The 27,589-nt window shown below is 57.7% G+C and overlaps 2 pseudogenes across 2 annotated transcripts; both read left to right on the top strand.

Moving 5' to 3' along the window:
• Window positions 1-159: 159 nt before the first annotated feature.
• Window positions 160-14,486, top strand: LOC101011758 (annotated as a pseudogene). Its single transcript, XR_640772.4, has 7 exons — window positions 160-3,279; window positions 3,409-3,517; window positions 5,282-5,869; window positions 6,618-8,416; window positions 9,718-9,792; window positions 10,369-10,542; window positions 11,430-14,486. The product of XR_640772.4 is annotated as an uncharacterized LOC101011758 (transcript).
• Window positions 14,027-27,541, top strand: LOC101013195 (annotated as a pseudogene). Its single transcript, XR_004180214.1, has 3 exons — window positions 14,027-14,072; window positions 21,712-22,049; window positions 22,508-27,541. The product of XR_004180214.1 is annotated as an uncharacterized LOC101013195 (transcript).
• Window positions 27,542-27,589: the final 48 nt, after the last annotated feature.

The following is a 27,589-nucleotide window of genomic DNA, read 5'->3' as shown; positions in this document are numbered from 1 at the left end:
GAGTCTGGCCCACAGCTGGTCCCATAGTTGGGGCCTGGTGAGCAGAGATCTGGCAGTTGCAGCCTCATCCATGGGGGTCTGGCAGTTGGGGCCTGGTCAGTGGGGTCTCATAGCTGGGGCCTGGTTGGAGGGGGTCCAGCAGTTGGGGCCTGGGGATACGGCAGCTGGGGGCTATTTGGCAGGGATGCAGCAGTTGGGGCCTGGTCGGTGGGGTCTGGCGGTTGGGGCCTGGTCAGTGAGGATCAGATCAGTGTGGTCTAGTCAGTGAGGTCTGGACGCTGGGCCTTAATCAGCGTGGGTCTCACAGTTGGGGCCTGGTCAGCAGGAGTCTACTAGTTGGGGCCTGGTTGGTGGAATCCGGCAGTTGGGACCTGGTTGGCAGGGGTCCAACAGTTGGGGCCTGGTCAAAGGGGATCCAGCAGTTGGAACCTGGTCAGCAGGGCTCTGGCAGTTGGGGCCTGGTCATTGGGGTCTGGCATTTGGGGCCTGATCAGCGGGGGTCCAGAAGCTGGGGCCTAGTCAGTGAGGTGTGGAAGTTGGGGTCTGGTAAGTGGGAACCCAGCAGTTGGGGCCTAGACAGAGGGAATCCAGCAGTGGGGGGCTGATCAGCAGGGATCTCATAAGAAGAGGCCCGGTTAGCAAGGCTCTGGCAGTTGGGGCTCAGTCAGGAGGGGTCCAGGAGGTGAGGCCCCGTCAGTGGGGTCTGGCAGTTTGGGCTTGATGAGTGCAGTCCAGCAGTTGTTAGGGCCTGGTCAGTGGGGGTCTGGTAGTTGGGACCAGGTCAGTGGGGTCCACCATTTGGGGCCTGGTTGGCAGGGATCCCATAGTTGGGGACTGGTCAGCAGGGGTCCAGCCTTTGGGGCCCAGTCAGTGGGGTTCAGCTTTTGGGGCCTGGCCAGCAGGGTTCTGGAGGTTAGGACCCAGTCAGTGGGGTCTGGCAGTTGGCGCCCGGTCAGTGTAGTCCAGCAGTTGTTAGGGCCTGGTCAGTGGGGGTCTGATAGCTGGGGCCTGTTCAGCTGGGATCTGATTAGTGAGATTTATTTGGTGGGGTCCATCAGTTGGGGCCTAGTCAGTGAGGGCCTTGTCATTTTGTGGCCTTGTCATTGTGGCCTTTGTCAGTAGTGTCTGGTGAGCCAGGGCCTGGTCTGTGGGGCCCAGTCAGCAGGACCTGGTCAGTCCACAGCTGGTCAGTGGGACCTGGTCATTGTAGGGGTGGTCAGCTAGGACCTGTTCAGTGGGAGCTTAACCATTGGAGGCCTGGTCAGTAGGCCCTGGCCAGTGGGATCCTGGGTGATCTCAGGCCAGGGGTTTGTCCTTGAAGCCTCCTTGATTGCCTCCATCTGTGGGGTGGGGAGTGAGTCACAGCACTCCAGTGGGCTTCTGGGAGGAGGAGGTGAGAAGGTGCATTGGATCTAGCCCTGCCACACAGACCTGGCACTTTACACACTACCCAAGTCACCCCGAGGGGGGAGCCTACCTTCTGCCCTCGGCCCTACGCCCCTGCCCCATCTGCATCCCGAGGACCACCCAGCATGGAAAGGGCAGAGGCTGGGGAGCACCTGTGGGTGCTCTGATGCTGGCCACAGGCCCAGGGGTGACAATGACAGGGATCCAGGAGCACATGTGACTGGAGCAGCCAGGCCCAGCTGAAGGAGAGACACGTTCACCCACACACGTGCACCCTCACATACACAGACAAACAGCACGCATACATGTTAACCACTCAGGGGGCGGAGGACGCTGACTCTGGGCCCTGCTGAGCCAGGCAGGGCCCCGTCTGATAGGAGCTGTGAACCCACGATGCTGTCGCTGTGCCAAGGGCCGCCAACCTACCTCTGTGCCATGGAGCAGTTGGAGACACAGTGGTGCTGTAAGTGATTGTGCACCTAGGACTCTTTTCTGGGTGAGAGGCACATCTCAGCACCGCTGCTTGATCAGACTCAGGAAAGTGTGACCTGCTCTCTTCTCCCCTGCTAACCTGGGGACTGTCACAACCAGGTGGGTGGCAGCTACCCGAGGAGGGTCGTCCCTGAGCACTCACCGGGTGCCCGTTCTATGCTGACCATGTAGACAGTTGTCTCCTTCATCCTCACGGCAACTCCACGGGGGGTGGAGAAGTGCTATCCCCAAATGTACCCACTGAACAGGTGAGATCCCAGAGGTCAGAGGGACAGTAACTGGCCCAGAGACCCAGAAGTGGCCCTGGGCCATGCTCTCAGCCCTGCCCTGTGCCATGCTGAACTCAAGCCTTGACCTCTGTGACCTCCCTGTTCTGGACTGCACGTCTGCCTGGGGTTTCTGACCCCAGTGGGGCTGAGCCTCGCCCTGGAAGAGCCCTCAGGACAGAGCCCCTGTGGGTGGGGTGGAGGGTGGTCCTCCATCCAAGTCTGCGCTCTAAGGTAGGTCCCCGCAGGGGGAGATCGCCGGGTCTGGGGCTCTTCCCCACGTGGCCTTTTCTCTCTCTGGTCCCCTAGAGGCCTCGCCCTTTCTTTGCCCTGACTGTTCATGGGAGGGGTCCCTCTGGGGTTCTCCAGAACCAAGTCCCCAGAGTTCTCTCATTCTTTCTTGGTGACCCGGAAACACAAGGCCCCTTCCTGTAATGACAGCTGAGAATTGTGGGATCCACGATCCCTCCAGCTGAGGCATCTCCGTGAGCACAGAGGCTGCTTTGGCCCAAACCAGGCACCCTCCCGTTTGGCTGGTATTATTCTTGACGCGGCTTCACTGACCAGAGGGAGTGGAGATGGGGGTGACATGGAGCAGTCACAAGGTGTCTTGTTCCCTATAGCAAAGTGGGCCTCTTGGTGGTCCCTGAGCGATCCGGGAGGGGGAGCATATGGAGCTCTCTGGTCCCTGACCCCAGTCTGCCTCCAGGTGCCCAGGATAGCACATCAGGGGTCCCTCACCCTCGGCAGGTGGATGCAGTTCATCCTGTGTGTGCCTGTCTCGGGGCGATTGGGGACAGCAGGCCCCTGTGTCCAGGTCCCCCTGTTCTCAAGTCCTCAGGAAGGAGTCCACCTCTGGTCAGTGGCAGAGACTCCAGAGACCCCAGCAGGCGTGGGGCCACTGGGTCTGGCCCCTTTTCACCCAGGGCAGTGGTGGCATGGGGCTCAACCGGCCAGCAGGGTCTCAGAGCCCCCAGGGGCGGTCCAGGTGTTCTCTGAAGCGGTCAGGTGCAGCGTAGCCTTTGGGCGATGTTGTCTCACAGGATGGACGTGGAGGAAGACGCAGCTACCCTACTTGCGCAGGAGCAGGGGCATCATCGCCCAGCGTGAGCAGGTACAGGTCGGGCTGCTCCCTTGAGGGAGGTGGGGCCTCGCCTCTCCCACTGTGCCCTGGTAGGAGGGTCCTGGGCTCCCCTGGGAAGCAGGGCGGGAGCGGGTTGCCCATGCGTTTGCGCCTCCACAGCCCTTCACCTCAACCCCCTCACTCTGGACCCCTCTGGGTCCCAGGGACGCTGACAGGGCCCAAGGATGTGGAAAGCTTACAAAGTTACCGATTGCCTCAGGATTATGCAGTGAGTCCTCTGTCCCTGCTGCCCGACCACCACCAAACTCACCTCAGGGGATAAATTTTGTTTTTAGAAAAGTCTCTCTGAGGCAGGACACGTCTTCCCGGCTTGGTCCAGCCTCCTTTCCGGTGTAGGAACTCCAGCTGGCTACCCTGCCGGTGGTCGGCGGCAGGCCAGAGCTGCGAGGCGCATCTAGGGATCTTGGGGGAGCAGGTGGGGATGGAGACGTTCTCAGCAGAACGGTCTCAAAGACAGTATGAGAGTAGAGGGCAACCTGAGGGTCTGGTCCTGTCCCCTTGGGCTCTGCCCCAGTGAGACCCACAGGTGTAGCCACAGGGCATGGGGGTGCCTGGCCCAGCCTGTGGGCAGTTGTCCAGCAGGTCTCTGAGGACTCAGGGGGCCCAACTGAGCCACCCTATGGGGAGGGGCGTGGGGGGCAGTGAGGGCTGTGGCCCTGGGAGGGCGGAGGGGAAGACGGGCAGGGTGTCAGCCAGGGCATGTCAGGGTGAGGCTAGGGATGAGCTTGCAGCTGAAGGCAACCTGCCTTGGTGCTGAGAGGGGGCCTGGGTCCTGGGAAGGGGAGCCCAGCCTGGAGCCTGCCCCTCAGGGGTCACAGGATAGAGAGAGGGAGGAGCCTGGGGGAGGCTGGGTGGGGACGATCCCAGGGGAAGTGCCACTTCTGGGACGCACCTGAATGGAGCCAGCCTAGGATGGAGCTGATGGCCTGGGGTAAACAACACATGGTGGGGCCGGGGGTAGCGGCTCACCTGGGACTCCTTAGCAGATGGGGCTCGGTCAGTCCCCAGGGCTCTGCATGGCCCTCCGGAGACCCTGGCTCCCCGCTGGATCCATCAGCACAAAGGCAGAGGGAGGATCAGGAAGGCCGAGTCGGGGCAGGCAGGACAGCGGGGGAACAGCCAGGGGCCTAGTGTGTGGCTGCCACAGTGGCTCAGAGGAGGGCAAGGACCGATGGATGGATGATAGCCCCGAGAGCCAGCTGAGGCTGGAGACGGGGCTGTGGGGCCATCCCGGCCGCCTGAGGAGCCCTCGCTCACCCTCGTCACCTCTGGCATCTCCCCCGCGGCACTTAGCAGCCCAGTGAGAGAGCGGTCGAGGCGGGCGTGTGGATGGATCCAGGGCCCTCGCTCAAGGGTTCTGACAAATGAGGGTGGAAGAAGGGCCAGGCTGTCCACAAAGACAGTCTCTGGGCTGGACAGGACAGGCAAAGTCAAGGAACAGGCAGAGTCTGCAGCCGGGGTGCAGGAAGAGGCAGGTGTACACTGGAAAGTCAGGCCCCACGAGAGCCCTTGCGGGCGTCAAGTGGGACAGGGCCCAGGTGCACCCTCCGTGCCCTGAGCAGGCCTCGGACCAATGATGTGGTCACTCCTTCGCGAACTGCTGTTGGGGCCTGACCACCCACCCTGGGTCACACCCATCCCGCCTCAGGCCTGGACTTTCTCAGCTCCCGCAGAGGGTGCTGCCTAGCCCAGGAGGGGCAGCCCCATCGTGCAACCCAAGCCTCGCCCTCCACAAGCCCCAAGCAGCCCCCATTGGGTGGGCCCTACGTTCCCTCTTCTCCCAGGCCCCAACCCCTCCCAGGCACCAGCTGGCAGGGAAGCACCCGTCCTCCCTTCCCTGTGCATCCCCTGGACTGAGACCTGGGGTGGGGCTGGGGGACAGGGCTTGTTCTTCCCTGGGGCCCACGAGGGGAGGAGGAGGACAGCTCCCGGCCCGGCAGAGGTCCTCAGCTCTGCCTGGGTTGCCTTACAGTGAGACGTGGCTGCTACCCATCAGTGCCCTGGAAGTAAAGGTAAGAGCCTGACCCTGCCGTGTGAGAGGCTGGTCCAGGGACAGGGAGACTCGGTGGGTGGTCAGCAGCCCGTGGACCCAGGAGGTGATGAGTGGGAGTGACAGGCTGTCCCTGGGAGGGGTGGCAGTTCCTGCAGGACCTGACTTCAAGACTCTGTCCCCGTGGTGGTTTGACCAAACCCCAAACTGAGAACCGCAGTCGTGGCTGAGCAGTCACTGCCCACTTGTGCCAAGACCCCACCTGGATGTTGGGACCCCACCAACGCCCGGGGTGCCTGTGGCCTGAGGACGGCATGTCCCAAGTCATGAGGCCAGGACACCGGGGCCCATTCAGTCAGAGGGTCTCAGTTCCCCAGGGCCGGCCCTTTCCTGGCTCCTTCCAGTTTGATCCTGTCGGGACCCTGGAGCCCAGGACCCAGCAACCAAGGGGCATCCCGGCAGCTCCGCTAACTTCATGTTATTTGACAGAGAAGACGTCAGGAGATGAGAGAGAGAGAAAAATGGCTCCAGGTGCTTCTCGACTGGCAGTGATATAGGAGTGGCAAGGAGGTGACATGGGGAGGGAAGGGCCCCGTGACCACTTTCTACAGAGTCAGGGGGATGGGCTCCCAGGGCTGTGTCCTGGCACTGCCGGCCTCTCAGAGGATGGACACCACACTGGGACACCAGCTTTCCTGTTCTTCCCTGCAAACCTCATCTTGCCAGGAGAGAGTCTGATGCCAGGGCCTGGGTCAGTCCTAGCTCAGGGGTAGGGACACCCCCTGGTGACCCGAAGGAAGGAATAGGTCAAGATCAGAGTTCATGACCAGGCGTAGTAGCTCACGCCTGTAATCCCAGCACTTTGGGAGGCCAAGACGGGCGAATCCCCCGAGGTCAGGCGTTCAAGACCAGCCTGGCCAACATGGTGAAACCCCGTCTATACTAAAAATACAAAAATAAGCCGGCTGTGGTAGCAGGCTCCTGTAATCCGAGCTGCTCAAAAGGCTGAGGTAGAAGACCCGCTTAAACTCAGGAGGCGGAGGTTGCAGTGAGCCGAGATCGTGCCACCACACTCCAGCCTGGGTGAAAAGTGAGACTTGATTTCAAATAAATAAATAAATAAAAATAAAAAGATCAGAGTTCATGACCCTGAGTGCTTCTTCATTCTTTGAATCATGGGAGGAGAGACCCAGTCCTAGGTAGACCCCACCTCTCCCGAGGAACTGAGGAGCCAAGGGCTGGAGATATCCGGAATCCTCAGGGTCCTGTCCTCCCCAGGGTCACCCCATGTCTCACTGGAGCGTTCCTCTGTCCATAGCTGTCTGTCGGGGTCTACAAGGGAATCCGTCTGCAGATGTGGGGCCAAGTGTGGTCACTCTTGCTGAATGTCGAGAAAGTGAAGGCTGAGAACCTGGGAAAATGCCAGGTACCACACTTCCACACTCAGCCAGAGCCGGACAAACAGGCCAGGCCATGTCGGGAGCCCAGGCCTCCAGATGGAGGATCAGATGCACGTCCTGGGCACAGACGGTGACGCCGGCACCACAGGTGAGCTGGGCTCCAGCGACCCTCCTGGTGACCCCTTTGGCTTGTTGGAAAACAGGCCAAAGAAGGAGCTTTCTGCAGAAGGAAGCCTGCCTTCCCGCCTGCCTGCCTGCCTTCCTTTCTTCCTTCTTTCCTTCCTTCCTTTCTTCCTTCCTTCCTTTCTTCCTTCCTTCCTTCCAGAAGCATGGACTGTGGATGATGGCCGTGTGGGGCAGCGAGTCTTCAGTCTGTTTGGAGGCTGCTTCCTCCTCTTGACCCTGCCCTGCAGGTCATGAAGAACAAGGGCAAGAGACTTCCCTTGATATGGAGGTTGGAGGGTCCCTGGGAAGATGGGGTGATCCGGAGGGATGGGGGCTTCCCCAGAGCAGAGGCAGGAGTCACCCTGGAAGAGTGACAGACTGGCCAAGCGCTCTCCTGGCCCAGGAGGCATGCAGCACCGTGGACTCAGTGCCTCTTGGGCTCCAAGCCCTGTGCCTGGCTGGGACACATGGGGCCAGAATCCAGGCGGCTCCCAAGGAGATGGACAGCAGCAAACAAAATCATGCGGAATGGTGGAAAGTGCTCTGTGTGCCTCTGGGGACCAGGGTAGGGACCCACAAGAGGGCAGCAGGATGAGGGGGCTCAGGAGCCTTCCCAAGCAACACTGGCAACACCGAACACCGGGAGGATGTGGAGCCCCGGGGACCCTCGTCCCTGCCAGGTGGGAATGGGACAGGGCACAGCCACTTTGGAAGCCCGTTGGGCGGCTGCTCATGAAGGTCAGTGGACTCGTACCACACATCCCAGAAGAGTCTCGGAGATTGACCCCAGTGATTTGAAAACTGACGTCCACGTAAAACCCGCGTGCCACGTTCACGGCTTGATTCATCATCACTCGTAGCCGGAGGCCACCAAGAAAACCTTCGATGTGGGATTAGGGGAGGAAGGGGGCATCCGCCCTTCGAAGAAAACACCACTCAGTGAGAAAAGGGAGCAAAACCCTGACCCCCGTAGCAATGTGGGTGAATCTTAGACGCATTTCGCTAAGGGAAAGAAGCCAGGCCTAACAGTCGACCACTGTAGGATTCCAACTCACGGGCCATTCTGGAAAAGGCTAAACCATAGGGATGAATAACAGATCAGGATGGCCAAGGGCTGATGGAGTGGGAGAGATCGGCTGCAGAGGGGACACCCTGGGGACTTGGAGGACGAAGGAGCTGCTCTGGGAGGTGCTGGAGTGGTGGGTGGGAGACTCGGCACCCTGGTTCAGAAACGTGGGACTGCATATCCCAAAGACTGAGCTTTCACTCTGTGCCAAAAAGGGGAGAAAAATAATCAACCAGAGTGATTGCACACCTGAGATATTTGCATTTCACTGAAAGAGGATTTGACCCAGAAATTTCCCAAAATAATCAGATGCCCTGAAAAGGTCACTGCTTATTCGGCGGATCATCTCAACCTTGAGTTGGATTTGTCATCGGGGCTTGTAGACAAAATGAAACAGCATCTGCCTGAAGCAAAACGATCTTTTCTCTCTTTCCTAAGCAGCAGGATTTCTTTCAGGTCCCGGTGGCGTATTCTGCATCTAACCCCGTGAGTATTCCCAGGCAACGAGATTCCCGGGCCACACTCCCATATTCACAGGCATAGGCGTCTCGGGTGGGGCGTGTCATTGCTTCTTTAAAATTCAGCATTTGCGGCCGGGCGCGGTGGCTCAAGCCTGTAATCCCAGGACTTTGAGAGGCCAAGGCAGGCAGATCACCTGAGGTCAGAAGTTCGAGGCCAGCCTGGCCACCATGGTGAAACCCCATCTCTACTAAAAATACAAAAATTAGCTGGGCGTGGTGGTGGGCATCTGTAATCCCAGCTACTCGGGAGGCTGAGGCAGGAGAATTGCTTGAACCCGGAGGCAGAGATTGCAGTGAGCCAAGATCATGCCACTGCAATCCAGCCTGGGCGACAGAGCAAGACTCTGTCTCAAAAAAAAAAAAAAAAAATCAGCATTTGCGACCCACCAAGACACAGTAGTTGGGACTCAAGCTCGCTACTGGCTTGGACATCCAAGCAGGAGGAGAAGGGTCTCAAAGGTGTCAAAGTAAGATGGAAAGAGGTCAAGGCCCAGAGCCCTGGTCTGACCTGAGCCTGACCACCATTTCACAGAGCAAGTAATGACGCCCTCCTCCCAGACTTGCCCCAAAGCCCCCCAGAGCTTGGCGGTGTCCCCGGACGGTCGTCCCAGGAAACATTTTGAACAAGTTGCTGAAGTGCCTGATGGACGCGGCTCTTGTCATGAAATGAGTTTGGATCCGAGAAGCCCTCTTCTCATCAAAAAATGGGCCGGGGCCCAATTTCCCCTCCACCCGAACCCCGTCAGAGCCCTTCCAGGCGGCGGACGGCTCTGCGTGTTGGGAGGATTTCGAGATGGGTCGGGGGCTTCTCAGGATTCTGCAGCCCAAATTGTGCCAGCCCGCGAGGAGCACATGTTATGAACGTCATTCCCAAAGATCCTCGGCACTTGGTGAACGGACAGTCCCCTCGGCTCCTTCCCAGAGGCCCTGGGTCCCATGGGCCAGGGGTAGAGGGGCGGCTCGAGCCCCTGGTGGGGCTGGCAAGAGGCTGAGTCCCAGCCAGGGACATGGAGCTCTCCATGGCTCCGGAGCTGAGTTTCCTTCTCCTGCCCTGGAGCAGGCAGACGCACTCTACCCGGGCCGAGCTTCGGCTGAGCAGGGCTAAGGGAAGTGTGTCCTGGGGGTCCGTGCAGGGGGCAGGTGTCAGGGGTGCCCCAGCCACCACCTGCTATTCTGTCTCTCCGGGAAGGGTCTGCAGAGGGGCCTGGAATAGGGAGGTTTGGGGGCAGGCCCAGGGGCCCCAAGGATCTCTGTTGCTCCCATTAGGACAAGGATGAGCTGTGTACCCAGAATTCCACGTTTACGCTGACTCCTCCAGTGCCTCATCAATGAAGTAAGCAGGTACATTCATACATCAGTGAAGGAAGCAGGGAGCCCCCAGCCCAGGGACCCTCCTGCCCCACACTGCCTGGATCCCCCAGCCCAGGGATCTGGCTCCCCGGGAGGAACGGGCTCACCCCGACCTGGCAGGAGGCACAGGCATGTCCCTGCAGGGCACACAGGCCAAGCAATGCCCAGAGGGACCATCCCACAGCAGAGGCCAGGGCTCAGCCCAGCCTCATGGGCAGACAGGGCCGGGACTCAACTTGGGAGAGCCCAGGGAAGCCCCAAGCCCGTGGGGAGCCTCTCCTTCCAGGAGCCACATCCCCACTGAAATGAGTCTCCCACATGAGGAGCTACAGGACCTCTTCTGATCCAGCCTCACAGGGGAGTGGGGTGGGGGCTCTCATCCCATGGGGAGGGGTCCCTGGTGCTCCAGGGCACTGAAACCCCAATGGGCCCTGCCCAAGCCACCAGCCCCCAGCTAAGAAGGGCCAGGTCCTCCCACGCCTGTTGTCCCCAAAGACTCCCTTTGGGCTTGCCAGGCAGCTACGTTCTGGAGGGCTAGCGTGTCCTCACGGCACACAACTTCCAAAGTTGACAGAGTCAAGTCCTGGCGTGCCCAAGGCTATCCAGGGGAATACGCGGGACAGACAGAACCCTCAGACCGTCCCCATGACCCTCTGCTCCAGTCTGAGGGACAGGACACCATGAGACCTCTCAGACACAGAGCCCACCCTCGACATGACCCGGATGAAAGGCAGGAGTGTGGTGAGCCCCTCCCTGCCCGCGCCTCCCCCTGGCCGTGGCCTCCTATGCACAGCTGGACCCCAGGGGTGGCCTGAAAAAGACCCAGCACTGCCCAGTGGGAGGGGGCCATGGTGGAAACAGCGTGTGAACACCAACCTCTCCCAGGGACCCCTCCCGGCCTGATGCCCACCCTGCCCCTAAAGCATCTCATGAAGCTGTCCCAGTCCACCCTCAGGGAGCTCACCCAGGACCAGTTCTTCTGGGCCTGGGCCCTGGAGGATGCCATGGCGTTCAGGCGCCTTCATGTCTCCCTGGGGTTACTGATGAGGAGGTGGTGGGTCCTGCTACCTCCAGGTGGGCCCCAGTAGCAGGTCCCCTCCCAAGTCACCCTCTGGGGCAGTCAATCGTGGAGAGGGCCTGGGCCCCGACAGCCTCACTACCTGGGCCTTCCTCCCGCACTTCTGGAGACCTCTGGAGGCCAGGCAGGGTGGTTCACGCCTGTAATCCCAACACTTTGGGAGGCCGAGATGGGAGGATCACTTGAGGTCAGGAGTTCGAGACCAGCCTGGCCAACATGGTAAAACCCCATCTCTACTAAAAATACAAAAAAAAATTAGCTGGACGTGGTGGCGGGCACCTGCTATCCCAGCTACTTGGAAGGCTGAGGCAGGAGAATCTCTTGAACCCGAGAGGCGGAGGTTGCAGTGAGCCGAGATCACACCATTGCACCCCAGCCTGGGCAACAAGAGTGAAACTCTATCCAAAAAAAAAAAAAAAGAAGCTTCTGGAAATGAGCCCACAGGTCCTCAGGGCAGGTGCTGAGCACGTGTGTGCTGGACGTGCTGCAGATCAGGCGGGGGGACCAGGGGAAAGACTCTTCCGAGCCCCACCATTGCCACCTTCCACAGTGTCCTGCTTTGCCCTCGAAGGTCCCTGCAGAGGACCCATCTGTGCGAGCCCACAGCCCTACCTGCAGCATCCACAGCCTCAGAGAGCAGCAGGGGCTGCTTACCCCTGAACCCCCGCCAAGAGCATCAGGACAGCAAACCTTGAGCCTTGGAGACAAGAGAATCAGTATGCCTGGCCCAGGAAGGATTCGAGGAGAGGACACGAGCAAGAGCCCTGGCCCAGAGCCAGAACCAAGCGTCCAGCCAGGTGTGGAAATGGTCCAGTCCTGGCATGGAGTGGATGGCCCCGGAGGGCAGAGGGGACCCCATGCCTGGGGCCATCCATCTCACCCACTGTAGAGACAGGCCCCCGAGTGAGGTGGCAAGGGGGCCAGGTGACAGCAAAGGCCCCTCCCATCTAAGTTCTGAATCAGGGCTGCATCCCAGCCAGCACAGCCCTGGGGTGAGAGAGAGAGGCAGGAAGCCTTGAGCCAGCCCAAACCCTCGGGGGCCGGCCTAGGAGCAACCTGAGGTGCTCCGACGGCTCCCCCGCCACAGCCCACACACAACTGTCACTCCAGGATCAGATACCTGCAGGAGTGTCCGCAGCATCAGACTCAAGGAGCCACACAGGGACCCCAGGGACTCCAAAGACCCAGGTCTGGGGGGGCCCGGCCCTGTGAGGACCTAATGGGCTCGGTGGAGAAGCGGACCACACATGTCTGCTTTCCTTTCGGCGAAACTGGAGCTAGAGTCCCTGACACCCAGGCCTCTGCAAGCATCTCCCAACGTCAAGTTCTTCTGCAAGGGAGATGGGCTGGCCTACCCCAGGCTGTCCAGCTCCAGCAGGCTTGCAGGCGGCCCCTCCAGAACAAAAGCCTGGTCCTCCGCCACCCTGCCCCCATCCCCCAGGCTGTCCCTGAGCCCGAGGCCCAGAGACACAAGAGGACATCTGTAGAGCCCAAGGGAGCAGACTGTTCTCTTGGGACCCCGGGGGGATCAGGGTGTGGCCAGGCTGTCCCCACCTCAGGACAGACCATGGGCTGCCCCAGGGTACCTCCTCTGGAACTTCCTGCCCAAGCTTCGCCATGGACCTGGACGTCAGGGGCCTGTGGTTCAACTTTGAATAGGGATTCTGGACCTTGCGCGGGTGCCCAAGACAACCCCAGAATCGTGGGTGGGACCCAGTGGGACACGCCCAGCAAGCCCATCAGGGCCCTGAAACCCGGCCCTGCCGGGCACTGTGATAAGAACCAAGGGACAAGTCCAGAGACATCCACTTTGCCCAATGGCACCTGCATCCGACTTCTCAGTAGGCAGTGACTGGCATGGTGTGGGGGCAGCCGGGGCAGCACCTGGCCAGCTGCCCCGTAGCCCCAGATGGTCCCAGTGCCTCTGGACCTCTTTTTCTACTTTCTACGGGGAAACCTGCTCCCTCAGAGGCTGCCAGAGGGAAGAGTGAGCAAGGCATTCCTGCAGCCCAGACCAGCCAGCGGCATGTCCTGTGGCCTCTGACTCAACCTATGAGACAGAGCTCTGTTCCCAGGGCACACTTCCCAGGACACGGGGCCCAGCCTCAACCGGAGCCCTGTGAAGGGAGGGGCACCAGGATGACCATATCGGGGACCGTGGCGCTGCACACCTGGGCACTGTACTTTTCATTGGAGAATCCAGGCAAGATCTTGAAGCAGGTGCATGAGGTCCTGAGCCTGTGCAGCAAACAGCACTCATCTGGGGCTGGCACGAAGGGGTCTACAGAGCCACGGCCACTGCTGCCTCCTCCCAGCCCCATCTGTGCAGTGCAAGTGATCCACACCCGCTCCTAAGCCCAGTCCAGCAAGCAGCAGCCCGGGCCCCCCAGCCCGCCAGGCCGATGTGCTGCCCAGAGGCTTCGAGGCCCTGCCCACTGTGCCTCCCACCACCTGGAAGCTGCCTCCTGACGCCTGCCAGCCACTGCCACAGCCGCAACAGGTGCCACGGCCAGTGCAGGCTTTCCAGACAGTGGGGGCGCCCAGCAGCGGTCGCCTCAGCAGCTCTTTGGTGGCAGCCAGGCCAACCAGGGCAGCAACTATGACTAGGATGATGCGTGAGCAAACAGCTCCACACTGGTGGACAGGCTGGGTGCGCACCCGGCCCTCAAAGGCTCGCTGGGCCTGTACCATCATTGTAAATTTGAGATCATGAGATTATACCATTTGCCTTCTTGCTTTTTGAAGTACGAGTATTTTTATGCACACTTGGTAGACCTAAAAATCCATGAAGGGTCTCAAAGAAGCTGGCTGGATGGAGCCTGCTGTGGATGCCTTTTTACTTTCATAGACCAGGGTGATTTACATTCCACCTGTAGTCTGTTTGCAAACTCTCACAGAGCAGCCTTGCAGCTTTGTGCCTTTAGAATCTTGGTTTTGCGTTTCTCCCCGCTCCCTTCTTCCAGTAAGCCGCAACTTTTCTGATTGAAAGGGTGCAAGGCTAACATACGGAATGACTAACTCAGGATCACATACTGGCAGTGGGAGGGGCGGGAGGAGCAGCTGCCATCAATCGGCACGGCCAAGTGGATGATAGGATGGATGCTGGCGCATGCGGAGGAGGCAGACGCAACGCTCATCTCTGATACGATGTCTATTCCCTTAGAGGCGGCTGTAGCATCGCCTCTTCACGCAAGTGTCTTGAAACTCAGTTTGAAGATTTCAGCAAACGTGTCTTACAGCAAGGAGAAGAGGGAGTCAGTCCATCAGGATTAAAAATATTGAGGCAGTGACAACACACACCCGGCTTCAGTTCTTAGGAAAGTTTTGGTTTTGATTTTGTTTTTTTTTTTTTTTGGAGAAGATTTGTTTTTAATGGATCTACACTGTTAACTGAGACTCGGTTGAGATTCACTAGTTTACTTAAAAACTTCTCAGGGACGTCTGTAAATTTCAGTGTCATACGTCATGAAAACAGGTGTTGGCGGATCTGTTGGTTGCAATAATTTCTACTATTTCAAATACTGAAGGCAAGCATAATTGGTTTATACTGTGTTTTAAATAAAAGTATGACTGATAAGTTCCCCAGGACATTAAACCTTAAAAGTCATTTTTAAGCTCTTATTATTGTAAGAGAAGTACAAATGACTAGAAAATGCCGCAGAGATTCGAAAGCTGCTTAATTGAAAGAGCAGGAAGGAATTCTGACTTGCAATGCCAAACTTTCCACGTTTTTTATAGTTACTGAGCTAAACCATGTGGTTATTGACACTTTCTAAATCTGTCACTGAAAGGTTAAAGTATCTGCTGTTTTTGTGAAGTCGAACTTAACGCTGCCTCAGAAACCCCTGGGTGCCGAAATGGTCACACAGAGCTAAGGAAGTCAGTTTGAAATGCCAGTGAGTCAAAATGATTAAAGAGGCCAGGCGCGGTGGCTCACGCTTGTAATCCCAGGACTTTGGGAGGCTGAGGCAGCAGACTGCTTGAGTCCAGGAGTTTGAGACCAACCTGTGCGACATGGCAAAACCCTGTCGCTACAAAAAAAAAAATAGAAAACAAATTTATCCAGACCTAGTGGCGTGCGCCTGTATAGTTCCAGCTAGGGGGCTGAGGTCGGGGGATGGCCTGAGCCTGGGAAGTCAGGGCTGCAGTGAGCCGAGATGGCACCACTGCACTCCAGCCTGGGCGCCTGGGCGACACAGCCAGACCCTGCCTCAAAAAAAAAAAAAAAAAAAAAAAGATTTAAAAAATGGGTCTGTTTATTTAAAAAGAAAAGTGAAATAATGCCCAACAGCACATTTACTCTCTTAAAAGTAATTTCAGGCTGGGTGCGCTGGCTCACGCCTGTAATCCCAACATTTTGGGAGGCCTAGGGGTGGGTGGGGTGGATCACCTGAGGTCAGGAGTTCGAGACCAGCCTGGCCAACATGGCAAAACCCCATCTCTACTAAAAATACAAAAATTAGCCAGGCATGGTGGTACAAACCTATAATCCCAGCTACTTTGGACGCTGAACCAAGAGATCACTTGAACCCAGGAGGTGGAGGTTGCAGTGAGCCAAGATCGCGCCACTGCACTCCACCTGGGCAACAGAGTGAGACTCTGTCTCAAAAAAAAAAAAAAAAAAATTCATATGGGCTGAATTTTTAAGGTCAGATGATCACAATTTTGATATTTTGTCTGTATTTTATACCTAGGTGACTTAGAGCCTGATTTTTAATGTGGCTTTGTCTTGACTACAGATACGTGGAACTGTAGCCAAATATATTGTTCTGTTTTTAAAAAACAACAACAAAAAAAAAACCTGATTCAGTTACTAGGACTGAAGAAAATTGGGCAAAGGAGGGCCCAGGAGCCTAGGTCCCTACAGCTGCCATCCTTGGCAGCTGCATTTCATGGTTAGAAAAACTCAGGAAACAGTACAGCTCATGCCTGTAATCCCAGCACTTTGGGAGGCCGAGGCAGGTGGATCACCTGAGGTCTGGAGTTCGAGACCAGCCTGACCAACATGGGGAAACCCTGTCTCTACTAAAAATGCAAAAATTAGCTGGGCATGGTGATGCATGCCTGTAATTCCAGCTACTCGGGAGGCTGAGGCAGGAGAATTGTTTGAACCCAGGAGGCAGAGGTTGCAGTGAGCCGAGATCATGCTACTGCACTCCAGCCTGGGCGACAGAGCAAGACTCCATCAGAAAAAAAAAAAAAAGAAGAAGAAAAGAAAAACTCAGGAAAGGCGGTCTCACACACTGCAGGGAGGCTCCAAGCTCCAAAGTCGGGGGTGGTGGGGGGACCAGGGCTGCCAGTACCAATGCCTTCACCCCTTTGAAGGCCTCCCTCTCAGAAGCAAGGATCCCCTCCTTGGCCTCAAGTCCCCACCCTCATTGGTTAAAACACAGTCACTTCTCCGTCGCTATGACCTGCCTGTTTTTGACTGAAATGGTCATACAGAAGGAAGTCAGTTTGAAATATTGGTGAGTCAAAACGATTAAAGAGGCCGAGCGCAGTGGCTCACGCTTGTAATCCCAGCATTTTGGGAGGCTAAGGTGGGTGGATCACTTAAACCCAGAGCTCTCTGCAGGAAGCCCCGGACACCCTGGGGCAGGCAGGGGGAGAGGGCAGCACAACCCAGGCTCCACCCGACCTCTCTCAGCTTCCACCTCCCACAGGCCACAGGGGAGCCTGGGACAGGAGCAGAGGGCCGGGGTTCCAGTGACATCTGGAACATTCACGATAGTCCGTGCAACGCATTCCTGGGAGGGTCCGTGGTCACCTCTGTCCCAGGGTGGCTTGGCTCCAGCAGTCCTTCATTCCTTCTGTCCATCCTTCCTTCGGCCTGCACCTCCTCCCAGCATGTGGCACTCCCACGTCCTAAGCCTGTGTCACTTTCTTTCCATGGATTCTTTGACCGTCTTCCTCTTCTCACTGACTTGGCATCTAGGAGGTTCTTGGTGGAGGAAGGTAACTGCTAAGAAATGACATACTGAGGCCAGGCGTGGTGGCGCACCCCTGTAATCCCAGCACTTTGGGAGACCAAGGCAGGTGGATCGCTTGAGTCCAGAAGTGCAAGACCAGCAACATAGTGAGGAAAAAAAAAAAAAAGGAAGGAAGGAAGGAAGGAGGGAGGGAAGGAAGGAAGGAAGGAAGGAAGGAAGGAAGGAAGGAAGGAAGGAAGGAAGGAAGGAAGGATTGACTAAGAAACTAGCAGTCTTCTGGCTGTCTGGATGTAGGGTCCAGCCCTACCGGGCTTAGCGGGTGTTCTCCCCATGTGCGGAGACAAGAGATCATAAGAAATGAAGACACAAGACAAAGAGATAAAGAGAAAACAGCTGGGCCCGGGGAACCGCTACCACCAAGACGCGGAGACCAGTAGTGGCCCCAAATGGCTGGGCACGCTCATGTTTATTGCATACAAGACAAGGGGAGACAGGGTAAAGCGGGTGAATCTGCTAAGTGATTGACAAGGTGAAGTGAGTCACGTGATCACAGGACAGGGGGCCCTTCCCTTTTAGGCAGCCAAAGCAGAGACAGAAGGCAGCATACGTCGGCATTTTCTTCTATGCACTTACAAGAAAGATCAAAGACTTTAAGACTTTCACTATTTCTTCTACCGCTGTCTACTACAAACTTCAAAGAGGAACCAGGAGTACGGGAGGAACATGAAAGTGGACAAGGAGCGTGACCGCTGAAGCACAGCACCACAGGGAGGGGTTTAGGCCTCCGGATGACTGCGGGCGGGCCTGGATAATAACCAGCCTCCCACAAGAAACTGGTGGAGCAGAGTGATCCCTGACTCCTCCAAGGAAAGGAGACTCCCTTTCCCGGTCTGCTAAGTAACGGGTGTCTTCCCAGACACTGGCGTTACCACTTGACCAAGGAGCCCTCAAATGGCCCTTATGCGGGCATGACAGAGGGCTCACCTCTTGCCTTCTAGATCACTTCTCACAATGTCCCTTCAGCACCTGACCCTCTACCCACCGGTTATTCCTAGGTTATATTTTTAATGCAACAAAGAGTAATATTAAAAGCTAATGATTAATAATGTTTATCATAACAATTGATAATGGGCCATGATCATCTCTATATCTAATTTGTATTTTGACTATTCTATTTTCTTTATTATACTGAAACAGTTTGTGCCTTCAGTCTCTTGCCTCGGCACCTAGGTAATCCTTCGTCCACATCTGGGGACAGTCCTCATGTGTTCCTCAGCTCAGCCTCGAGGGTCCTGGGCTGGTCACCTCACCACCTCCGCGCTGTGTCTCTAGATCCAGACTCCACAGGCAGGGCTTGGGAGGCCTGGCACAAAAGGTGCCTGGTGTGACAAACATCCCTCCGTTCCCTGGACTGCAGCTCAGCAAAAGGTCCAGGTGGTGCTTTGCCTATTCACTGTCCCCTTTGAGATGAGCCCAGAGGGCCTTGTGGGGGGCGAGTGTGAAGCTGGGCGCCTGGAGCCTGAGGCCAACTGTCCCCCCCTGTGTCCTGGAGGAGGGGCCCCATCCCAAAAAGACCCCCAGGGGCCTGGCCTGTGGCTGCAGATGTGGGGAGGGGAGAGTCTGTGGGCTGAGTGGGAGCCATAGGTAGGGGACATTGAGCACCACGGCTGAGGGGCCTAGTCAGTGGGAACCTGGACCTTGTGCCTTAGTCAGGGGAGGCCTGGTCAGTGGGACCTGGACATTGTGGCCTGCTCAGCGGGGGCCCGGTCAGTGGGACCTGGACATTGTGGCCTGCTCAGCGGGGGCCCGGTCAGTGGGACCTGGACATTGTGGCCTGGTCAGCGTGGGCCTGGTCAGTGGGACCTGACATTGTGGGTCTGGTCAGCTGGGGGCCTGGTCAGTGGGACCTGGACATTGTGGCCTGGTCAGTGGGGGCCTGGTCAGTAAGGACCTGGACATTGTGGCCTGGTCAGTGGGGGCCTGATCAGTGGGGACCTGGACATTGTGGCCTGCTCAGCGTGCCCGGGTCAGGTGGGACCTGGACAGGTCTGCTCAGCTGGGGCCCAAGGACTCCAAACAGGTCCTAGCCAGTGGGGACCCGGTCAATGGAGGCCTTGTGAAAGGGGACACATTGGGGACATAGTCAGGAAACACCTAGTGAATGGGGATGTTGTCAGTGTGGGTCTGCTTAGTGAGGATCTGGTCTGTGGGAGGCCTGGTCAGCTGTGGCCTGGTCAGAGGGGACTGGTCACGGGTCCTCAAGTTCAGGACCTAGTCACTTGGCACCTCGTCAGTGGGGACCTGGTCAGTGGGATCCTGGTCAGCGGGAGCTGGGTCAGTGTGAGCTGATTATTGGGGCTGTGGTCTGTGGGGACCTAGTCAGGGGAAGCCTGGTCACTGGGGCCTGTTCAATAGAAACGTGGTCGGTGGAAGCCTAACAGTAGGGGCCTGGTCATTGGGCTCTTGGCTAGTGGGGCCTAGTCAGTAAAGGTCTGTTCAGTAAGGACTTCGTCAGTTGGAATTTTGTTAGCTGGGGCCCAGTCAGTGGGGACCTGGGCAGCCAGGGCCTGGTCAGTGGGACTTGGTCTGCAGGCACCTGGTCACTGGAGTCCTGGGTAGTGGGGTCTAGTCAGTAAAGGTCTGGTCATTAAGGACCTGGTCAGTTGAAACCTTGTCACTTTGGGCCCACTCAGTGGGACCTGATCTGAGAGGGTCTTGTCAGTTGTACCCAGTCAGAGGGAGTCTCATCAGTGGGGCCTGGCTAGTGAGGCCTGATCAGTGGAGGTTTGGTCAGTGGGGTCCTGGTAAGTTGGGGCCTCATCAATGGGGACCTGGTCAGTGGGGACTTGTCAATGGGACCTGGTCAGGAGGCCCTTGTTAGAAGGAGCCTGGTCAGTGAGGCCTAGGTAGTGAAACCTGGCCACTGGGGGCCTGGAGACCTGGGGCCTGGCCAGTGGGACCTGGTTAATGGGATCTTGGTCACTGAGGTCCTGGTTTGTGGGGTCTAGTCAGTAAGGGTCTATTCAGAGAGACCTGGTCAGTAGGGGCCTGGTCATTGATGCCCTGGAGAGTGGGGCCTATTCAGTAAAGGCCTGGGTCACTGGGGTCCTGGTTAGTGAGGCCTATTCATTAAAAGTCTGGGTCATTGGGGTCCTAGGTAGTGGGGCCTGGTCAGTAAAGGTCTGGTCACTGAGGACCTGGCCAGTCAGAACCTTGTCAGTTAAGGACCTGGCCAGTCAGAATCTTGTCAGTTAAGGACCTGGCCAGTCAGAACGTTGTCAGTTAGGACCCAGTCAGTGGGCACCTCATCAGTGGGGGCCTCATCAACTGGGCCCAGTCAGTGGGGGGCCTGGACAGTGGAGACCTCATCAGTGGGTCCTGGATAGTGAGGCCTGGCCACTGGAAGTCTGGTCAGTGGGGGCCTGGTCACTGGGATCCTGGTTAGTGGGGTCTGGTCATTAAAGGTCTGTTCAGTAAGGACCTGGTCAGTCGGAACCTCGTCAGCTGGGGCCTGGTCAGTGGGGGACTGCTGAGTGGGGGCCTTGTCAGTTGAGCCTGGTCAGTGGAGGTCTGGTCAGTGGTGTCCTAGTAAGCTGGGGCCTTGTCAGCTGGGGGCTAGTCAGTGGGGACCTGGTCAAGATGTGCTTGTCAGTGGGAACCTGGTCAGTGGGGCCTACTTTGTGAAACCTGGCCACTGGGGTCCTGGAAAGATGGGGCCTGTCAGTGGGGAACTGGTCAGTGGGAGGTCTGGTCACTGGATTCCTGGGTAGCGGGGCCTGGTCAGTAAAGGTCTACTCATTGAGGACCTGGTCAGTCAGAACCTTGTCAGTTAAGGACCTAGTCAGTTGGAACCTTGTCAGTTGGGCCCAGTCAGTGGGGGCCTGGTCAGTAGGGACATGGTCTGTAGGGACATGGTTAGTAGGGACCTGGTCAGTGGGGGCCTGGTCTGTGGGGGCCTTGTCAGTTGGGTCCAGTCAAAGGGGGCCTGGTCAGTAGGGACATGGTTAGTGGGGACCTGGTCTGTGGGGGCCTTGTGAGTTGGACCCAGTCAGTGGGATTCCTGGGTAGTGGGGCTTAATAAAGTTCTGATCATTAAGGACCGGGCCAGTCAGAACCTTGTCAGTTAAGGACCTGGCCAGTCAGAATCTTGTCAGTTAAGGACCTGGCCAGTCAGAACCTTGTCAGTTAAGTACCTGGCCAGTCAGAATCTTGTCAGTTCAAGGACCTGGTCAGCAGGTGATTGATCAGTAGGAACCTGGTCAGTGCAACCCTGGCCAGTGGCTGCCTGATCATTGGACCTAATCCATGGGGGCCTGGCAGAGGTGGGGGAGGGGTGGGGGCGGCTGTCAGTGGGGCCTGGGCAATGATATCCTGGTCAGCAGGCTCCTAGTCAGGAGGAGCCCAATCAGTAAGGCCTGGTCATCGGGGGCCTGGTCAATGAAAACTTAGTTAGCAGTGTTGGTCAGTGTGGCCTGGATACTGGGGATTGGTCAGTGGGAGACCGGGCTGGTGGAGACCTGGACGTCGGGGCCCATTCAGTGAAGGCCAGGTCATGGAAGGCCCAGTGGATGGGGCCCTGGTCAGGAGGGGCCTGGTCAGTTAGACCCGGTCATCCCAGGACTGGTCCTCAGGGGCCACTCTGACTTCACCAGGCTCCCCTGACCGTGCCAGTCCCTGGACCGCAGCCAACTGTGTCCTTTGTGTCTCTCCCAGCACAGGCCCAGGACGTGGGGATGCCCGAAGCTGGGAGGTGGCTCAGACAGCAGGAAGGAGAGAAGGAAGGAAGGAACTTCCACAGCACTGACGCCTACGAAATTACAACACGTGGTGCTGTTTCTACTCCATCGCCGTGTTCGCTCTTTGTTTCCTACGTAATTCTCTATTCGACTGGCCTCAGTTGAGCACAAAACCATCCTTGTACCACCACGAATAGCTGGCCATGGCTCTTTGATAGGCATTTTTATTCTGCCGTAGAAATTATCCTTGAATCGGAAAAAGAATCCCCAACCCAGCGTCCAGTCACTCAACACTCTCATCTTTGTGAAGAGCTGGTTCCGAATTCTGGGTCGCTCTTTGGAAAAAATATCTGTTGTGGTAAAACGTGCTGCATCTGTGGTCTCAAGTCTCTACTGGAATTGGATAGAGATGGTGAATTTCAGTCAGAGCGCTCTCCTGAAAGCCATCAGCCCCGCACCTCCATCTTCCCTCCTCCCATGAGTCGCCTGCTCCCCGTGACACTGGTAAGAGCTCCTCTGTGAACGTGGAGGATGTCTGGGAAGTTGGCCCCGTGCCCCTGGGACTGGCACTAACAGGTGCAAGATGGGGTCCAGGTCCTGCCAGGGCCAATCCGGAAGAGCTTGCCGGTGGCATCACAGGCACCTCGGGGAAGGGGATGGCTTGGTTCAGGACCACCCAGAGGCCCACTGGGCCCACTCCAAGGCCTGGCTGAGGTCACAGAAGGGCTGGCCACCTGCTGATGCTCCTTCTTGAAGCCCCTCACCTCCTGGCCATGGGCTCCATGCCCTGTGGCTGAGCAGCAGCGCAGTGGTCTACCTTCCTGGGGAAGCATCTCCAGCCATCCATCTTGCGCTCCACCTCCTGCAGGTCGAGGGCAGTGGTGGGAGTAGTGCTCAGGGTCAGGAAGGAGCTGACACCCACCACGCCACCCTTCTCAGCCTTCCTCTTGTCCTGTTTCCAGGCCTCCTCGCAGTGCTGCTGGGGCACGTCAGGAAGTGCTGGAGGACATGGCACTGCGCCAGCACCAGGCGGCCGGCCGTGTGGCTCATCCCGCAGATCAGGCTCTTCCTGTGCATGGAGATGGAGTCCTCCTGCAGGCAGCCCATGGCCCGATTCTCAGGCAGGTGGAGCATGGAGATGACTGGGAATTTCACTAGACATGCATCCAGCCAGTCCAAGGACTTGTCGAGCCATGCACCAGCTTGGAGGAGAGGTAGCTCTTTATGCCCTTGAACTTGTTCTACTGAGTGGTGTCGCCGGTGGTGCACGGGCAGGGGTAGGGCTTCTCCTGCCACTTGGGGCCATGGAGCCACAGCACCCACAGCACCATGCACACAGCATGTCCCTGTCCTTCACAGAGCCCAATGCCTCACCAAGCACAAAGGCCTCCCTTCCCGACTTGAAAAGGCAGAGTAGTGGTTGAGGTTGTGGCTCACAGTGACCGAGCTCCTGCCCACGTGGGGACACAGGCAGCTGTCGAGTTCCAGGAATGCACCTGCCCAATGCACCTGGCTCGTCCACCATCATGGAGCTGCCATCCCACTTGTCGTTCCCGTCATCATCACTGCCCTGGCTGGCCTAGTTGCCACCGAGGAGCTGCTGAGGCTACGGCTGCAGGGCACCCCTACCGCCTGGAAAGCCTGCATCGGCTGCTGGAAGGCACTCTGTGGTGGCATCTGCTGCAGCTGCAGTAGCAGCTGGAAAGTGCTAAGAGGCAACTTCAAGGAGGCAGGCAGTGTACCTGGCAGGGCCTCAAAGCCTCTGAGTGGTACGATGGCCATGGCACAGTGGGTCAAGGCACAGGGGCAGCCATGGTGCGCTGGGCCAGTCCAGGGGTGCAGACCACTTGCACCGCAGATATAAGGCCAGGGTTGCTGCGGCCATGAGCCCCTGCGAGTCAGCCCTTGATGTCCTACTCGCTATACGGGCTCAGTACTTCATGTTCTCATAGATCACTCTCAAATTCTCCGCCATCAAGTGGTACAGCAACTGAATCCACAGTGCCATGGGTCCCCTGCGTGGTCATCCTGGCCACTGTGGAGGCACGTGACACCTCTAACTTCCCTCCCCTCTCAGGGCTCAGGTTGAGGCCAGGCCCCTCTGGTCCTGGGAACTGTGCCTTGAGGACGGGGCTCTGTCTTGTAGGTTGAGTCAGAGGCCGCAAGGCACGCTACTGACGGCTGGGGCTGCAGGGGTGCCACACTCACCCCTCTGGGGAAGTCTTAGAGTGAACAGCGTTCTTATTGAAGATGACTTCCCAAGGCCCAAGAGCCATCTAGGGCTGTGGAGCAGCTAGCCGGGTGCTGCCTTAACTCCTTCCACACCGGGCTGGTCACTGCCCGCCCAGAGGAGTCAGATGCAGGTGCCATTGTGTAGAGAAATGTCTCTGGACCTGCCTCTTGGTTATCACGGGGCACAGTAGTTTCTGGTGTCAGGGCCCTGATGAAGCTGTTGAGCCTATCCGGGGCAGATGTGGAAGTGACAGGAGCTCAGCATCCCTGTTCAAGGTCATACCACAGGAACCACAAGCCCCCAACGCCATCCGGCTCCATTGGAAGCTTTGGCAGGGAATTCCACCAGAGGTACCGCCAGTTAACCCAAGGTCTGCCCTGAGCTGGGGACGGCATGGCCACACCCTGAGCCCTGGAGATTCCCAGAGAGCAACCTTCTGCCTTGGGCGCTGCAGAAGCCCCCTTTACATGTCACTGAGCCTCGGCCTCGGGGACAGCCTGGCCAGGCCAGGGTAGGGGAGGATCAGGCTCCCATTCCAGAGGAGTCGCCTACATGGGCTGCTGGAGCTGGGCTGGTGGACCAGGGAGGGTCAGCCCATCCCCATTGTAGAGAGGTTCAATGCCAGGAAATACCCGAAGAGTCCGGGGTGCTGGGGTCCCTCCCTCAGGTTTGGCTGAAGAGAATGCAGACGAACCCAGCTTCTCCACCAACCCCATCAGATGTCCTCGCAGGGCCGGGTTCTGCACATTTGGGTCTCTGGAGTCCTTGGGGTCCCTCTGTCCTCCACCCTAGCCTGACACTGAGGACACCCCTGCAGGTCGCAGATCCCAGAGCAGGGGGTGTGTGCAGCCGCCTGGGTATCCCCCATGGGACAGGTAACACAGGGTTCTGGCTGGCTTGGGGCTTCCTGCCTCACGTCCTCATCCCAGGGCTAGGCGGCCTGGGATGCAGCCCTGATTCGGAGCTCGGGTGGGAAGAAGCTCTCACTGTCACCTGGCCGTCTTGCCACCTCACACGGGGGCCTGTCTCCACAGTGGGTGAGACGGCCCCAGACAGCCGCTCTCTGGAGTCGTCCACTCCATGCCAGGACTGGACCATTCCCACGCCTGGCTGAACTCTCGGTTCTGGCCCTGGGCCAGGGCTCCTGCCCGTGTCCTCTCCCCAGATCCTCTGGGCCAGAAACACTGATTCTCCTGTTCACCTGGCATCCCTGAAGGGGCACTCTGGAGTGAGGGGACCCTGATCCTCCTGGCGTCTGTTGATGCTCACAGGCAGGGCAGGGAGCTGGCACAGACCGGAGACAGTGTAAAAGGTGCAGGAGGCACCCCCGCCTGTCTTGAGCAGCATGTCCAGTACATGCGCACTCAGCACATCCCCTTAAAACCGGCAGGTCTGTCTGTGGGAGTTTCTCTGTAGAGGAGGAAGAGGTCTGGGAGGAAGATCCAGGTAGTGAGGTTGCAGGGACCCAGGCCCCCTCCACTATCGACTGCCCCAGAGGGTGACTCAGACGGAGACCTGATGCTGGAGCCTCCCTAGGGGTGGCAGGTCCCGGTGTCTCCTCATAGTTCCCTCATGCAGACCCGAAAGTGCGTGAGAACTGCATCGTCCTCCAGGGCCCAGGCCTGGGAGAACGGCTCCTGAACCAATCCTTATAGGCCAGACTGGGACAGGTTCATGAGGCACTCTAGGGACAGGGGGGCAGCATGGAAGGGGTCAGTGCCCACACCCAGTTTCCCCCACGGCTACCTCCCACGGGGAGGTGCTGAGTCCTTTTGCAGCCACCCCTGGCTTCCAGCTGTCCACAGGAGGCCATGGCCAGGGGGAGGCCTGGGTGGGGAGGTGCCCACCACACTCCTGCCTTTGATCTGGGTCTTGTCAAGGTGGGCTCCATGTCTGGGAGGACTCAGTGTCCTGCTCAGCGCAACAGGCCCAGCCTGGCCCTCCAGACTGAAGCAGAGGGTCGTGGGAACAGTGTGAGGGTGCTGTCCTTGGGCCAGTCCGGGTCTGTCCTGGGGAGCGGGACTGGAGATCTTCCTGGCATGTTCCTGGAACGGAGTCACCGTGAGGATGAACAGGATGACCGTCTGCCCGGTCAGCACAGAACGGGCACCCAGTGAGCACTCGAGGATGACCCTCCTCAGGCAGCTGCCACCCACCCAGTAGCAACTGTCCCCGAGTCAGCAGGGAGGGAAGAGAGCATGTCACGCTCTCCTAAGTCTGATCAAGCAGCTGTGCAGAGATGAGCCTCTCACCTAGAAAGCGTCCTGTGGGCACAACCACTCACACTGTGTCTCCAACTGCTCCACGACACAGAGTCGGGAGGGTACCTGGGCACTGGGTAATGGTGCATTGTGGGCTCATGGCACCCATCACCATGGGGCCCTGCACGGGTCAGCAGGGCCCAGAGACGGCATCCTCTGCCCCCTGAACTGTCGACATGTGTGCGTGCAATGCGTCTGTGCACTTGAGTGCAGGTGGATATGGGCGGGCACGTGTGTGCGTGTGTCTCTCCTCCTTCCGGCCCTGGCTTCCCCAATCACGTGTGCCCCCATGTCCTCATCACTGTCACCCCAGGGCCTATGGTCAGCATCAGAGCATCCGCGGGTGCACCCCTGCCTCTGCCTTCAGGCAGGGTGGTCCTGGGGATGTAGGCAGGGCAGGGCAGTGGGTGAAACCTCCTCCCTTGCGGGGAACTCAGTATGTACAGTGCTAAATCTGCATAGCAGGGCCATATTCAATGCACTTCTCCTCCTCCCAGTAGCTCTCTGGGGTGCAGTTAATTTCATCTTCCCTACAAATGGAAGAAAGGAGGCTTCTAGGACAAACCCCCTGCCTGATGTCACCCAGCAGCCAACTGACCTGGTCCTTACTGACTAGGTCCCCACTAACCAGGCTCCCACTGCCAGGCCCCCACTCACCAGGTCCTCACTCACCAGGTCCTGTTGACTAAGCCAGATCGTGTTCTGCTGACCAAGCCCTGTAGACTGGGTCCCACTGATCAGGCCCCGCAGTGACCAAGCCACCACTGACCTGGTCCCCCGTGACCATCTACCCACAGACCAGGGCTCATCTTAAGTTAACCCATCTAAGAAAATGGGTTTGGCCCCAGACCAAACCCATTTTCTTAAGTTCCATGGAGCTCACTAGGGTATAAAGCCAAGTGGGGATAGGCTAAGCTTCAGAATCTGGACGTTTTCAACATTTCCAGGTATTTCCACATTCTTCACAGTGATTTTACCAATGTGTCTCCCACCACTGAGGGTTTCTACCTACCTCCAAAACTGTTGGTGTTGTCAGACTTTTTTCACTTACCTTGGGTGTTGGGTTTGAAATCCCTCCCTGTGGCTTCTTGTTCCTCATGACTGGTGACGTTGGGTGCCCTTGTATTTTAATTCTGTGCCACTTGGGTCCCCCCCAACTCACACCCCCCCCACCACTTGCTCTCTCTGCTTCGTAAGGAGATATTCTTGCCCGGTCAACTCCGAGTGATCACAGGTTCAGGGGTGTCCCCAAAATGAGATGCTTAGTGTTCAATGAATGAATGACACTGAGGCCAGGAGTGAGAGGAGGCAGACAGGGCCCATGTGGACAGAAAGGGTTTATTTCAAGTCCAGACATGACCAACAGAGAGAAAAAGGGGGGAAAATTGGGAGTAATCTGTGGGAGAAAGAGTGAGCCTGAATTTGAAAGATGGAGAGAATTGGACATGGAGGAGGAGAGGGAGGAAGGGAGAACAAAGGAAATAAGCAGTTGATGACCAAAACACGTAGTGATTCTATGCACATGATCAAAACGTGATCGTGTAATCATG

Source organism: Papio anubis, chromosome 20 (genome assembly GCF_008728515.1).
Source record: "Papio anubis isolate 15944 chromosome 20, Panubis1.0, whole genome shotgun sequence".
NCBI classification, from domain to species: domain Eukaryota; kingdom Metazoa; phylum Chordata; class Mammalia; order Primates; family Cercopithecidae; genus Papio; species Papio anubis.
Note: the sequence above shows the minus strand (reverse complement) of the source record. Positions and strands in the feature narration are given on the sequence as shown.